Source organism: Mobula birostris, chromosome 5, assembly GCF_030028105.1.
Source record: "Mobula birostris isolate sMobBir1 chromosome 5, sMobBir1.hap1, whole genome shotgun sequence".
Classification (NCBI taxonomy): domain Eukaryota; kingdom Metazoa; phylum Chordata; class Chondrichthyes; order Myliobatiformes; family Myliobatidae; genus Mobula; species Mobula birostris.
In genome coordinates, this window is record NC_092374.1 from 157,104,691 (window position 1) to 157,111,772 (window position 7,082).

The following is a 7,082-nucleotide window of genomic DNA, read 5'->3' on the forward strand; positions in this document are numbered from 1 at the left end:
TTACAGGGTCCCAGGAGCCGTCGCACAAGAGGGGAGTTAGTCCCCATCAGAAGGGCAGTGCCACCTGTTTCCACCGGGTCCAGACAAACCAACACCAACGTCTCAAGGGCTTCAGATACTCCCACATCGCCCTCCGAGAATTCCAATCTCACTGACAGGTACCCATCGTACGGGTAATCACCATCTCTTATGCCCCAGATCTCCAGGGCATTAAATGGGGTGACTGGCAAATGCTTTAGATATTTGTTGTAGAACGACTGGTACAATAAGGTGACCTGTGACCCGATGTCAAGGATGGCCCTTGCAAAGATTCCCTCTATCCATAGGGACATGTTGGAGCGGGGTTCCACTAATCCGTCCGGAATAAAGGCTTGGGTTTGCGGGGGTCCCATGGCAGATTTCGGGGAACGTGTTCCTCCAGAGACTCCAGTCCATTCCCTCACTGAGTCTCTCCTAAGTTTCCCGACACCTCCCCCTTCTTAGTCACCTGGGGGCTTGCCCTCCGCAGAGCATCATGTTTCTCACAATCCCTCCGGAAGTGTCCCTCTTTCCCACAGCTGTAGCGCACCTCCTGCTGCTCACATTCCTGCTGAAAATGCCCCTCCTTCCCACAGTTATAGCACACGCTACCCGTCACCCCTCTCCTCCCAGGACGTCCACCACTCCCAGCCCACTGCGTGGCCCGCCCCCTGAAGGGAGTGTTCTCCCTGTCAATCCACTCATGCGAGGGGTCCCTACCCACGTTGGACCCCTTGGGTCGCTCGGTTCTCAACCCTGCCACCACCTTCTGTACTGCTGAGGATCGTTCCCGGTGGCCAGAGTCCTCTTTCCGGCCCAACGCGCTCTCATCCTCCCGCACCTCTCTAATCAGCTGACCAAACGATGGAAGGGGGCTCCTTTTATAGGACTGCCAAAAACTCCAAGCCACCTTGTCCTCCCCCAGGGAACCCCTAGATATCTGATTCATCCTCAACTTCGCCACCTCGTCTGCCTTCACTACCCATCGGTGCTGCAACCCATTAAGCATTATCTCCAGCTGAAAAATGTATCCTGAGAGCTTTTCCCCTCTTCCCTGCGGCATGTTTTGAAACTCCATTAAGTGCTCCCAGGAACCTCCCATCAATCCAAACGCACCCTCCAAAGCTTCCAGATACTCCGTTAGGGAATCCGAGGGCTGTTCAGCTTTCAGCCCCCGGACGACACCAGCCACCATTCCCTGCAAACTTTCTACCAATCACTGTCTCTTTTCCTCATCCGAGCCTGGACACTCCCCTAACAACTGGGACGTGTTTTTGATCCATGACTCATAATCGTCCTCCCCTTCCAGGGTGGGCGTGGCTCCTGGAAAATTCTCAGCTTCAGGCGGGGCCCCTCGGCCCTTCTCGCCAAGGAGGTAATGGCGGCTGCCAACTTGGAGGTCTCACCTCTAGCTGGGGGACGGTGCCTGACCAATCCTTTCCACTCTGACTCCTCTTGTCCCTCCTTCCTCATTACACCGAGAACTCATTCCCTCGCAAATTCCTTCAACCCTCCACCTCTGGCTACTGGCACCTCCCCTGGTGTCTCATCAAATTCTTCCTCCGGTGTCTCCTCACATTCGTCCTCCGGGAGGGTATGGAGGCCCTTCGGGCCCACCTCCCCCTGGACACTGAACGTCGCTGGCAGTTCCAACGTCATGACGTCAGCACTCGTACGAACCAACACCCAGCTGGATTCCACTTCTTTACCGCACTTTCTAGCTATCAGTTCTACCTTGCCGATAGCTTTAATTAGACTCAACCCTCGCACTAGCACTTCTTCCGAAGTGCGGAAGTCCACCCCACTTAACACGCTCGCATGATTAACTGGTATGTCCTCGAACTCACACCAGCTTACAACCTTATCCCGGTCCATCTCCGCTCTACTTAATGTGGCAATTTATACAGCTTACACAGAATTCAACCCCAGACGATGGCCCCCACAAACGTAATGCTCAAGACTATCGGCTCGTGTGTATCTAGGGGAAACCCCGTTCACCCGCCAAACCGTGTCTCACGGTTGTGTAGTTGCTGTGTAATGCCACCTGGTACAAACTCATACATCAAATATCAGACAGCACACAATGTACGATTTACAGATTACACTTTATAATTCTTACTGGAACTATGTAATTAATAGAGATACAAGATAAAAGGGAAAGTAAAAGGTGCCAAACTTATCAGAGTTCAACCACTTCATGCACAACCGTTGGAGCTTGATTAACTGGGTCCTCTTTCCAGCATGCGATCTCCTCCGACCCCCTCGACTCTCCGCTCGGGACCAACCACGGTGGTCGACCAGAGCGCGTCCAGCACGTCCTTCCTCTTTGGGTCTCCTCCCAAAAAGCCCGCCAAACCACACAGTTCCCAGCTATACGAGACAGAATACCACCCACAAAATGAATAACATGGACACTCATTGGTTCGTTAGCTCTCTTATCAATAATATAACCCAAACAAGCAGAGAGAGAGAGAGAGAACTCCTTACATCGCAGTTATTATTACAGAAAAGCCATTTTTATTATAATATAACAAAGAAGCCATTTTATTAGCCTTAGCAGTAACATAAAAGAAGAAACCCCTTACATATGTTTCTAATTTTTGCAATATTATATGCCCTCCCTTTTGCTTTAATGCTGTCTTTGACATCTCATGTCAGCCATGTTTGCATCATCCTCCCTTTAGAATACTTTTTTTCCCATGTATCTATCCTGTGCCTTCTGAATTGCTTCCAGTAACTCCAGCCAATGCTGTTCTGCTGTCATTGCTGCTAGTGAAACTTTTCCAATCAATTTTGGCCGGCTCCTCGCTCATGCATCTGTAATTCCCATTAGTCCACTGTAATACTGATACATCTAACTTTGGCTTCTGCCTTTTAAACTGCAGGCTGAATTTTATCATATCATGATCACTCTTTCCCAAGGGTTCCTGTACCTCAAGCTCCCTAATCAAATCTGGTTCATTACACAATACCCAATCTAGAATCATCTTTCCCCAAGTGAGCTCAACCACAAACTGCTCTAAAAGGCATTCTACAAGTTCCCTCTTTTGGAATCTAGCACCAACCTGATTTTCCCAATCCACTTGAATATTGAAATCTCTCATGATTATCTTAACTTTGCCCTTTTTACATGCCTTTTCTATCTCCCATTCTAATTTATACCCAACATCATGGCTACTGCTTAGAGGCCTGTATTGAAATCTCATCAGAGTCTTTTTAGCCTTGCAGTTTCTTAAGTCTACCCACAAGGATTTGAGATCCTCCAATCCCAAGTCACCTCTTCTAAGGGTTTTATTTTCTTTCTATAAGCAACAGAACTATCCCATCCACTCTGCCTCCTCACCTGTCCTTTTGATACAACGTGTATCCTCCCAACTATGATCTTCTTTCAGCTATGGCTCAGTGATGCCCACAATGTAATACCTGCCCATCCCTAACTGTTCTACACGACCATCTACATTATTTTGTATACTGCGTGGATTCAAATATAACACCTTCGTCATTCATTACCCTTTTTGATTTTGACCCTGTATTACACTTCAACTTATTCCACTGAGTGCAATTTTGTTCTGTCATCTGCCTGTCCTTCCTCAGAGTCTCACAACACATTGCATCTACTTGTATACCAACCACCCTAACCTCAGCCCTACCACTCAGTTTTAGCTTAAACTCTTCCCAACCTTCCCGCAAGGATATTGGCATGTACTCTCCACCCCATCCCCCGTGTTTAGCTGTAGCTCATTATTTTTTTTCAGGTCATACCTTCCCCGGAAATTTGAAACCCTGTCCCAGCACTAATTCCTCGGCCACCCATTCATTTGCCAGATCATCTTATTCTTACTCATACTGCTGAGTGGCACAGGCAGCAATCTAGAATTTACTACCCTGGAGGTCTTGCTTTTCAGTTTGCTGCTTAATTCTCAATATTCCCTCTTCAGGGCCTCCTTCCTTTTCCTACCTATGTTGTTGGTGCAAATATGTACCACAACTTCCGGCTGCTCACCCTCTCCCTTTAGAATGCTGTGGACATGATCTGAGACATCTCAGACCCTAGAACCTGGGAAGCAAAATATAATCCAGATGTCTCAATAGTGTCCATGGAATTTCCTGTCTGGCCTCAGGAAGGAGGTACAGAAGCCTGAAGGCACACACTTAGCGATTCAGGAACAGCTTCTTCCCTTCTGCCACCGAATCCTGAATGGATATTACACCTGCGAACACTACCTCACTTTTATTATTTCTATTTTTGCAACTATTTTTAATTTAATGATTTAATATACATACGAGGGGTGATTGATAAGTTCGTGGCCTAAGGTAGAAGGAGTCAATTTTAGAAAACCTAGCATATTTATTTTTCAACATAGTTCCCTCCTACATTTACACACTTAGTCCAGCGGTCGTGGAGCATACAGATCTTGGACCTCCAGAAAGTGTCTACAGCAGAGGTGATTGATAAGTTCGTGGCCTAAGATAGAAGTTGATGAGTTACTAACTTCAAACTTTCTGCATAATCACTCAAAGGGTTGACCTACATGTGCATGTAACGAGAGCTGTATAACTCATCTCCTTCTACCTTAGGCCACAAACTTATCACTCGCCCATCTGTGGACACTTTCTGGAGGTCCAAGATCCGTATGCTCCACGACCGCTGGACTGAGTGTGTAAATGTAGGAGGGGACTATGTTGAAAAATAAATGTGCTAGGTTTTCTGAAATTGACTCTTTCTACCTCAGGCCACAAACTTATCAATCAGCCCTCGTATATATACTTACTGTAATTGATTTACTTATTTATTTTATTTTCTTCCCTATATGATCATGTATGGCACTGCACTGCTGCCGCTAAGCTAACAAATATTACGACACATGCCAATGATATTAAACCTGATTCTGATTCTGGTTCTGAACTTAGGGGGACCACCTCCCTGTAGCTTCTGTCTATCACCTCCTCATTCTCCTTTATGAGCAAAGAACACTGAGCTGCAGCTCGACTTACTTATATGGTCTCTAAGGAGCTGCAGCCTAATACACTCATGCAGATATAGTTATCAGGGAGAATAGAGTTCTCCCCGAATTCCCATATCTCACACAAAGAACATGCCACTAGCCCTGGACCCATTCTCATCGCACTAGCTATGTACTAATAGACAAAGAAAGAGGAAAAAAACCCTTCCTGGAAACTTACAGCCACTGCCTCTTCTTGCCTGAGACTGTTCTCACTCAAGCCTGTTGAGCCAAAGCCTGACCACTCTGAAACTACCCACTCCAGCAATGGCCGCTCCTGTGATGGCTGATCTGCTCATCCCTCGCTGCTTTTCATTGGCCTTTGCCAAGTGCACAAGGGACTGTTATGATTGCAGCCTGCTGGAAAGTTTTGAAAAACACCGAGCTCTTTTTAAGCCTTGTGTTGACTCAGCCAAACAAGTGACTACTCGTGATAATTGCAGCCTGCCCGGTGGAGAGAGGAGAAGCGAGAATGCTTGGGGTGGCTGGGGGGTCTTTGATTATGTTGGTTGCTTTACTGAGTCAGTGAGAAGTATAAACAAAGTTCATGGATTGGAGGCTTGTGTTTGTGGAAAAGAGAAAGCTAGGGTTAGAGGTAAATAGTTCCTTCAAAGCAGGGACAGTGGCAGACAGGGTGGTGAAGAAGTTATTCAGAATGCTTGCTTTCATCAGTAATAGTATTGAGAACAAAAGTTAGGTATTATGACATGCACCCATCCGCGTCAGCTTCCGAGTTTCAGATGTTCTAACTGCCTGGAGTATGGATAGCTGGTGTAGCCCCCTAAAGATTCAGGACAGTCCCGCTAATTGGCAATCATGTTTTGGGCGCCAAGGATTGAGCACTTAAGGAGCATCTGAACTGAGGTTCGGTGCTCAGTCGTAAGCTGACTCGTGAATTCATCTCGTGTTTGTTTTGTGCTCAGATTCTCTATCCAGTTTGAAACCGTGCTCAATCCTTGCCACGGATACTCTAGCATCTGGGTCCAAGCCATTCTCGTCACAGTACGATTGAGACAGTATGATCCCAGTGGGGTATCAGAATCTTTCGCCCACTGTGACCAGCCACAGTGAAGATATTTCCTCACTGAGCCTAGAGATACATGGCCTCCAGGTAGCTATGGGTCAACTTTTGCAAGGAGGAGGCCAGAGTCGCTTGGGAGAACCAGTCGGTCCATCTCCGGAGCCAGTATGTCTTCCAACCTTGGAGAGATTCAATGGTGACCCAGGTTCTTGCCGCAGCTTCCTCATCCAATGCTTATTAGTGTTTGAGATTGGTTCCCATTGCAGCACGGAAAGGTGGCCTTCATTCTGTCTCTTCAGACTGGAGGAGTCCTGGCCCAGCCACTGCGCATTGGGAATGCAGGTCGGAGATGTGCTCGGACTCAGAGAAATTCACGGCTGCCCTGAAGGAGGCGTTTCATCACCCCGCCAGAGCCAGCTGAGCCTCAGACCACCTGATGAAGGTTCAACGGGGGGGGGGGGGAGGCGGGTGTGATGGTCAGAGGTTGACTACATGATTGAATTTTGGACCTTGGCATAGGAGAGTGAATGGAACAGGGATGCCTTTGCCAAGCTATGCCACCACGGACTCTGAGATGAATTGAGGGATGCCATTGTCTTGGGAGAGCTAGCAAAGAACCTAGAAGTTCTCATTGACCAGACCATCTGTTGCGATTATCATCTGGCAGAGTGTAAGTGGGACTACGTCATGAGATCAAGGAGGGCTAGCCTGAGCGCAGACTCATCATCTCTTTGTTTCACTCCCCAACCTTGGACTATGACCAGCCCAACAGTGGTGCGCTGGAAGTGGTTCTCTTCTTCAGGAGCAAACCAAGGATGTGCCTATGTAGTACAGAACCCTAGCAGCTAAGCCAAAGGGCTCCAGTTGCCAGGTCCTGTCTAAGGGGAAGGGTCCAAGATGGAGATCCTTGGAATCTCGTCTCAGGAGCACAGGGACCATTTGTCACACCTTGCTGCTGATGCCTGAGGAGATGGACGAGCATTTGGACTGTGATTTGGCTTCTGTTTTCACTAAAGACTCTTATGGACTTACGGGGGAGA

General features: G+C 47.8%; 1 pseudogene; it reads right to left on the reverse strand.

Moving 5' to 3' along the window:
* Positions 1-439: 439 nt before the first annotated feature.
* On the reverse strand, positions 440-1,893 carry LOC140198406 (modulator of apoptosis 1-like; annotated as a pseudogene).
* Positions 1,894-7,082: the final 5,189 nt, after the last annotated feature.